The sequence below is a fragment of the Cibotium barometz genome, chromosome 14, assembly GCF_041138505.1.
Source record: "Cibotium barometz isolate CiBa-2024 chromosome 14, ASM4113850v1, whole genome shotgun sequence".
Lineage (NCBI taxonomy): Eukaryota > Viridiplantae > Streptophyta > Polypodiopsida > Cyatheales > Cibotiaceae > Cibotium > Cibotium barometz.
The window spans coordinates 37,042,308-37,050,280 of NC_141059.1; the positions used below are offsets into that span (position 1 = coordinate 37,042,308).

The window sequence follows — 7,973 nt, forward strand, 5'->3', positions numbered from 1 at the left end:
TGGGTAAGTGTCATCTGCTCATGAACCATAAGGGCCAATAGTGTGCCATATCATACCAGTGAGGAGATGGGCCAGCCTGCTCTGGTGGTCATGAGTGGAGGGAAAATACCAAACCTGGTGGATTGCAGGATAATCTCATAAATAGTGGCATTTGGGCTTATATTAGTGGACCCACAGTGGTGGACTATGCCCTCAGTGCAAGATCTCCAGAGAAAGTAGGAAATCATCAGTGAGTGGAAATTCTGTTCTTACAGAAAATGGGCCCTAACATGCCCTAGACCAGTAGATGTTGGAGTGTGTGGAATGTGGTATCTTTTTGATGAACAGCTGGTACGGCATGCAAATGAGAAGGTGAGGTGGGATTGATGCGCTGAAGGGTCTTGCCATTGCCTCTCCCTTGGTTCATACAATTAGAAAGAGAGGGAAAGCATTTGATGGAGTCACCAACTTGAGAGCACCCCTATGTTGAAAGCCAAGCCATTATATTAATGAATGTAGAAAAAGGTTGGAGAAGAAGAATAAAGAGTCCGGCATACATGTGGATGTGGTTGATGTATCAACACCAAGTGCTGAAAAGAAAAAGTCAGCAAACTATGCACATGATGATTAGTGTGCACTTTAGTTTATGACCCTTCTATCCATGATGTATACATGTTAGTGATAGATTAACATCATGTTTGGTATTTTGAAAGTGATGCTCTAGCAAGCACATTACTTAGCAGCATGATTTGTGTTCTTCCCGTACTCCTCAAGGAGGCAGAGTCACATGTGCAAACAACTCCTCATATCTAGTGAAATGTGGTTGTGCTCACTACTGTAAATGGTGGAACAATACTCTCTTAGAAGTCTTATTTGTGTCGGGCATTCAAAAGACATTGATGTTAGTCTCTGCCATTGCTAGGGTGGGTCTAATGGTCATATTTATTGGTAAGGACAGGTGTATAATTTATTACCAAAATGATGGAGACATCACATTCGTGTTCGGTACTATAAGCCATTGGCTTTTTAGGCTGGACATGTATGAGAGACTGGTACATAATGCTTGTTCAATTACATGCTATGAGTGATGCAAAGCTATGGCGAAATGCTCGCTATGGTCACTTGAATTTTGATAGTTTATTGCACATTAAAAAGAAAGAGATGGTGTCAAAGTTGCCAAGCTTAAAGCCCCTATCAAACATGTATGTGAGGGATGCATTTTGGGCAAAGATACAACACGCATCATTCACGAAAGATGGATTAGTAAGAGTCGTCTAGAAATTACAGCTTATACATAGTGATGTATGTGGTTCTACGAGGACACCATCGACGGGGGAGTATCTCTACTTTGTGACTTTTATTGATGATGACTACTATAGTCAAACCTAGGTATATCTATTGAAGGAAAAGTCAAAGGTTTTTTACATGCTTTAAACACTTTGTTTCTATGGTTGAATTTGTATAGGTGGCACTTTTTATACAAATTCAAGTATATATGAAAGGAGTTATGGCTTACATGGTTAAAGGCCATGATTTGCCTCATGTTTTTAGTTGGAGGCATTTATGTGTGCCACTTATGTGCTAAATAGATGCCCCACCAAAGCTTTGAAGATCATTACCCCTTATGAAGCTTGGAATGGCAGCAAGCCCTCTATGGCTCATTTGTGTGTTTTTTGTTAACTTGCTTATGCTCTTGTGCCTAAGTAACAATGCAACAAGCTCGATGATAAGCTAGTAAAATGCATTTATGTGGATACAACTCAGAAAGCAAAGGGTATAGACTTTACCATTGCCCACAAGGCGGATTTTGGTGTGATAGAGATGTACTTAGTTTAACGACAAAAAATAGTGAATTGTATGCTCACAAGATATCTCTGATGCACTCCTACCTTTGTGAAATGCTGGACAACCATATGTGGAGCAAATGAATGCTCAACAAGGTGCTGCAAATCAACCCATACCGATTGAAAATTAGATTGAATTTCAGCCTATAGATCAGCTATTAATGAATGCTCAACAAGGTGCTGCAAATCAACTCATACCGATTGAACATTAGATTGAATTTCAGCCCATAGATTAGCTACTGATGAATCATTTGTGGATGATGCAGTGGATAAGGAAATGACAGAGAAATACAAGCATCCCTAAGAGTATGCCAAAATGGTTGGTGTGTAGACATTGTGTGGGATAGCAAATTAGCTACACCTTTGCCTAGCAGAACACGTGCAAGTTCTCATCATGTATGTTATTCTTTCTCTTATTTGCTAAGCACAAGAAATTGATCATTGGATGCAAGCCATGCAGGATGAGTAGACTCGATCCTTAAAAATGACACTTGGTATTTGGCAGATTTACCTTATGGTAAAAAAGGTAATTGGTTCATATGAAGTGGTTTTATAAAAATGACACTTGGTATTTGGTAGATTTATCTTATGGTAAAAAAGTAATTGGTTCATATGAAGTGGTTTTATAAGCTTAAGCATTAAGCTGATGGTAGTGTTGTGACCGCTACAATGCAAGGCTTACTGCAAAGGGTTATGCTCAGGAGAAGGGCATAGATTATAATAAGACCTTTCCCTCACATCTCGTATGACTATAATCCAGTGTATTATTGCATTGGCAACGTATTATGGATGGTTATACATTAGTTGGATATCAAGACTACCTTTTTGAATGGTGATTTGCATGAGGAGGTTTCTGTATAACAGTCTCATGGTTTTATTCAGAAGGAACAAGAGTCTAAAGTATACAAGTTAAGAAAAGCTTTATATGGTCTTAAAGAAAGCTCTAAATCCATTGTGTTATTACATTGGCAGCATATTAGTTTATGTATCTCAGCCTCATGGTTTTATTTAGAAGGGACAAGAGTCTAAAGTATATAGGTGAAGTTTATATGGCATTAAAGCAGGCTCCCAGAGCATATTATGAGAAGATACATGCATGCTTGGTTGCAAATGGTTTTTGCAACATTTCAATTGAGAGTACCCTTTATGTAAAGAGGGCTTGTATGTAAAAAGGAGTAAGGACTATTTTTTATCATTATTTTATATGTTGATGACATGTTGCTCACACGCCCTAATGTAAAGAGAATATTTTAGCCTTCAAGGCTCAGTTACATGTGTCATTTGAGATGACAGATTTGGGATCATTGCATTATTATTTGGGCATACAGTTTATATAGTATGGTGATGGTATTATGATGTCGTAGTCAAAGTACATATAGAGACTACGGTCTTGAAGATTTTAAGCCTATTGCTACACCAATATAGATAAGTGCTAGGTTCAGTATCTACGGGTGACCTATTTGATGTATCACTTTATCAACAAACTATTGGGCACCTCAACTATCTATGCAATGCGAGGCCAAACATTCAATTTATGGTCTCCCAGTTGAGCAAATTTATGCACAATCTCAAAAGCAATAATCATGATAAGGTCACTTATACACTTACTCATAAGAGAGTGTGTAAGAAAGCTCGAGGAAAATAACCTCCTAAAGAGGAGAAAAGTGTTCCAACCCATTATTAGCCTATGTCCACACATCACTACCATATAAATTGGTTACAAGAATGTTCACATGTAACCTCTATCCAACCTCTCAATGACAACCCTCCAAAAATAACTATTAAATTTACTATTTAGATCACTAATAATACCAACTGGTAGCCCATAAAGCCTATATGTATTCTCCATAAATCGCCAAGCTATTTTGGAGAGTTTGAACGTTCTTTTTTATTGGAATAAAATGTGCCATTTTTTTCAATTGGTTAACTAATACCTACATTGGAATCGTGCACATTCAGTGTCATGATAGTCCTACAATAAATCCATGGAAATACTCCAATTTTCCAACTAGGATCTCTAATGGGTGTAGCAAACCAGCTACTTTAAACATTTTACCTTTGTTAACATTTTTGTCACTTCATCAATACATAACCTTGGACATCCTTGGTTAGAAAATGATATCTTCAAAAAGAGTTATGGCTTCTATATTCTTGGATGGCTAAGAAAATACGACTTGTGTGCTCACACATGATAGAATCTTCCATAAAAGAAATAAGAGCAAGAGAGAGAGAGAATAATACTAAATAACTATTATAAATTGAATTTGATGGCATCTATCCACCTATACACTTACAAGGATCTTTAATCGTGATCTAGGTAGACTATGAGATAGAGAATGTCATACACTAGTAAGGGCCATAATGTAGTGAAGATAGATCTCAATCGATGATCTCAATAGAATAGAAGAGGCTACTGAACCTGCCAATATATAGTACCTAGGGTTGGTTATATTGTAGACCACCCTTTACGATTGGTCTAGATGGACCGAATCAACCACCCTCCTACAATTGGTCTATCTGGCTCGGTTGGTCTAGAGGACTTCGAGACCGCCCACCAGAGCGTGGGCAGTGAGCGAGCCGGGGTTCAGGGAGCGCCCGTGCGTAGTTTTGTGGGCGGTCGGGTATGTGTGGGCAAGCAGGCCATCATACACCCTATTCCCTCTATGGTGATCTAGAGCTCTCTTCCTCCGTCAATCGACGCATTGATGCTACCGTAACATGACATTGGTATAGAGCCTGGTTCTCATCTTAGTCGTGTGAAGAGGGGTCGGGCCCACAAAGGTTTATCAACCTTATCAAGATTTTTTTTTTTGTGTAGTGGAGGGATCATTTTATCTCTCTCCACGACAGAATTGCACCACGGCTCTATGTGTGGAGGAGCTTGAAGCTGGTAAGCCTCCAAGGAAAACTATGTGTGGGCTTTTTTAAGGAGGCCGTTTCGGCAGACTACAACAAGGCTTAGCATCTATCTATCGTGAAGCTCTCTTTCGATGTGCGTAGCAACCGGGGGGAGCTTAAGGCGAGAGGCGCACATGACATATCGCCATATCCTCTCAGCCACATTGCATGCGCAGCAGGCCCCGACCAACACTATTGCAGGGTCGACTGAGGAGATTGGTTGTATGTGAGAAGCTTGAGCTGGGGGGTTAGAGCCACAAAGAGCTGGTTAGCGGGGTGGTTTGGGCGTCTCTCTCTCTCTCTCGGCAACTTTTCTCTCTCTCTCTCTCTCTCTCTCTCTCTCTCTCTCTTACAATGTGCATAGCAACAAGGAAGGGGGGCTCACTCCTCTCTCCCTCTTCCAATGTGTGCACAGCAGTAGGAGGGAGGTCACCTTCTCGCTCTCTCTCTTCCAACCTCTACGTAGTAGCAAGGAGGGAGAGACTATCACTCTCTTTCTCTTGCTGGCCCCTACAAGCGCAGCACAATCATCAAGAAGCCCTTGGTGCAGTGGTTTGGAGGGTGTAACCGAGAGACACACACCCCCACACAAGGGCTCTAAAGCCTCTCTCTCTTTGTGATTGTGCAGCAACCCAGGCAGTCACGCAACACAACAACAACACAAAGCACGAGGCAGGCGCCTATATGCGTAGACGCAGCTCCGTCTCTCTCTCTCTCTCTCTCTCTCATTTTTGCTTGAAGGGGCAACAAAAGGAGGCAATATTTCTTCTCTCTTTCTAGCATCACCCTAGAGGGCAGGAGATTGTCGCCCAACGCCGCAAAGCCTCGACTGCCGACACATTGACATTGCCGAGACCACGTCTCTAGCGGCGGACGTCACACTTTATGGTAGTTCCTGTTCTCACCCTGTCATTTATTTATTTATTTATTGCATTTTGTTATTTATCAACTGATTCTCACCCAGGAGGTGGTTTAGGGGGTTTTTCTCATATGTTATCCTCGTTGTCTCAGGTTGAGCTTGACCATGTACGTCAACTAGTGACCACTCGTCTCACCAAGCTAAGATGGTACGATCTCCCTTGGTCTCGCGGCGGAAAGGCTGGGAATGTTTCTACCATTGACGTAGATCTTGATATTCCCCTTGTCATGACAACGAAATTAGTGGGAGCTTAGAGAGCCCAACTATTTGAACAGGGGTTTAGGGGAGCCAAAATGACAAGGTACGGACCCGAGTGGCCGGACGCTAGTGAGAGTGGCGGGCACATGTGAAGAGCAACTAGCTAATAAAAGAGTTGGGTCCAATCTTAGAGGGTCATGTTTATTTTGGTTGTGGTTGGGAGGAGAACCTAGAGCTCTTAGCACCCTTGTCATGAAGAAGGGAGTAACGTAGTCATGGCTACCTCAACAATGGTATTCAAGCTCGTTGATTCGTAGCGGCATCATACATATCTATTGATGATTCCGGTTGATTCTACAGAGTATCGCCAACTTATTGGCTCTCTACTTTATTTGGTTAACACTCGGCCAGATCTCTCCTATGCTATGAGTATTCTCAGCTAATTCTATTCACAGCCTCGTCGATCGCATTGGCAGGCAGCTTTGAGGGTTCTTCGATATCTTCATGGAACTCTTGAGTATGGCATTTCTTATGCAGGTGGAGATACACTTATTGGTTACTCAGATTTTGATTGGGTAGGGTGTATTTATACTAGGCGTTCCACGTCAGGCTATTGTTTTATGCTTGGTAAAGGACTTGTTTCTTGGAAATGTCAAAAGCAGCGAATTACTTCTTCTTCATCGACAGAAGCAAAGTACAAGTCATATCTTGATGCCACTTCTGAAGCACTTTGGCTTCAGCAAATTCTGAATCACCTTGGATGTTCATCTACTTCGACACTCATCTACTCAGATTCACAGAGTGCTATTGCTTTAGCCAAAAATCTAGTTATTCAGGGACGATCCAAACACATTGATGTTCATTTTCATTTTGTTCGTGATTGGACTTCTGAAGGTCGCATTCAGCTTGAGTATTGTCCTACCAAAGATATTGTTGCTGATTTGTTTACTAAGCCTCTTCCTCGACCTACCTTGGATTATCTTCTTTAGCGCGTTGGCGTTGGTCCTCCCATCTGGACCTGAAGAGGAGGTGTTGGATAGGTGTCATCTCCAGATAGTGTCACGCTAGTGGCACACTCTTTAGCCTCTAGGTATTTTTGGGATTTATAGCATTCATTTCTATTTTTTCCTATTTACACATTTTTGGGTGGAGGAACTTATCTAGAGATCCGTTCATCTTGTGCCTATATATATGAGACATTGTAGTTCATTTCTAATCAAGTTGGCTAGTGGTTCATTGATGAGTTCTTGAGTACATTGTCTTTTCTCTCATCTCTTCTTTCTCACATACAATACCTTGGGGATAGCTTCGGACTTCTCCCTGTTTTCAAAGATGCAGAGTGTGCCGGAACCTTTAAAAACACTTTATCACCTTCCTCAAAGATGATTTGTCTATGATCTTTGTTAGCATAATGTTTAGCATGGTGTTGTGCACTCTTAACATTATATTTCGTGATTTTTGTCATCTCTTGGAGATCTTGAAGAAAATCTTTAACCTTTTGTATCTTTTCTTTCTCGAGTCCAACGGCCACTGGAGCTCATGGTTAATGGACTAAATTCCGTTGTTGAATGTTTGGCACTATTATAAGAAAATTCCAATATGGATAAATAATCTTCCCAATTGGTTTGCTTTTTACGTACATATGCTCATAGCATATCTTCCAAGACTTGGTTGACTCTCTCGGTTTAACCATCGCTTTGAGGATGATCAACCGTGCTCATACTTAGCATGGTGTCCAATCTCTTAAACACAGCACACCAAAAATGACTATTAAACTTTGTATCTCTATCACTAACTATATTGGCAGGTAAGCCATATAGTCGATAGATATTTTCAATGAATTGCCTTGCTAACTTAGCTATTTTGTTTAAGGACGTCTAGGACTTTGTGCTAAAATGCAAGAAGTGTTGGGTCACTAAACATGAGCGCCTCAAGGTTGAAGGTTTGTTGAATTCATTGGATATTTCCAAAGGGAAATGGGAAAGTATTTCCATGGATTTCATCACCGATTTACCTAGAACGAATTGAAGGAATGATTCGGTTTGGGTAGTGGTTGACCAACTAACCAAGATGGCCAAGTATATACCTACTAAAAAAACAATGAAAACTCCTAAGTTAGCTAGGTTGTTCATCGA

General features: G+C 40.8%; 1 long non-coding RNA gene across 1 annotated transcript; it reads left to right on the forward strand.

Moving 5' to 3' along the window:
• Nucleotides 1–4,682: 4,682 nt before the first annotated feature.
• On the forward strand, nt 4,683–7,078 carry LOC147631979 (uncharacterized). The gene is made up of 2 exons (XR_015267271.1): nt 4,683–5,609; nt 5,733–7,078. It is a non-coding gene; the product is annotated as an uncharacterized LOC147631979 (long non-coding RNA).
• Nucleotides 7,079–7,973: the final 895 nt, after the last annotated feature.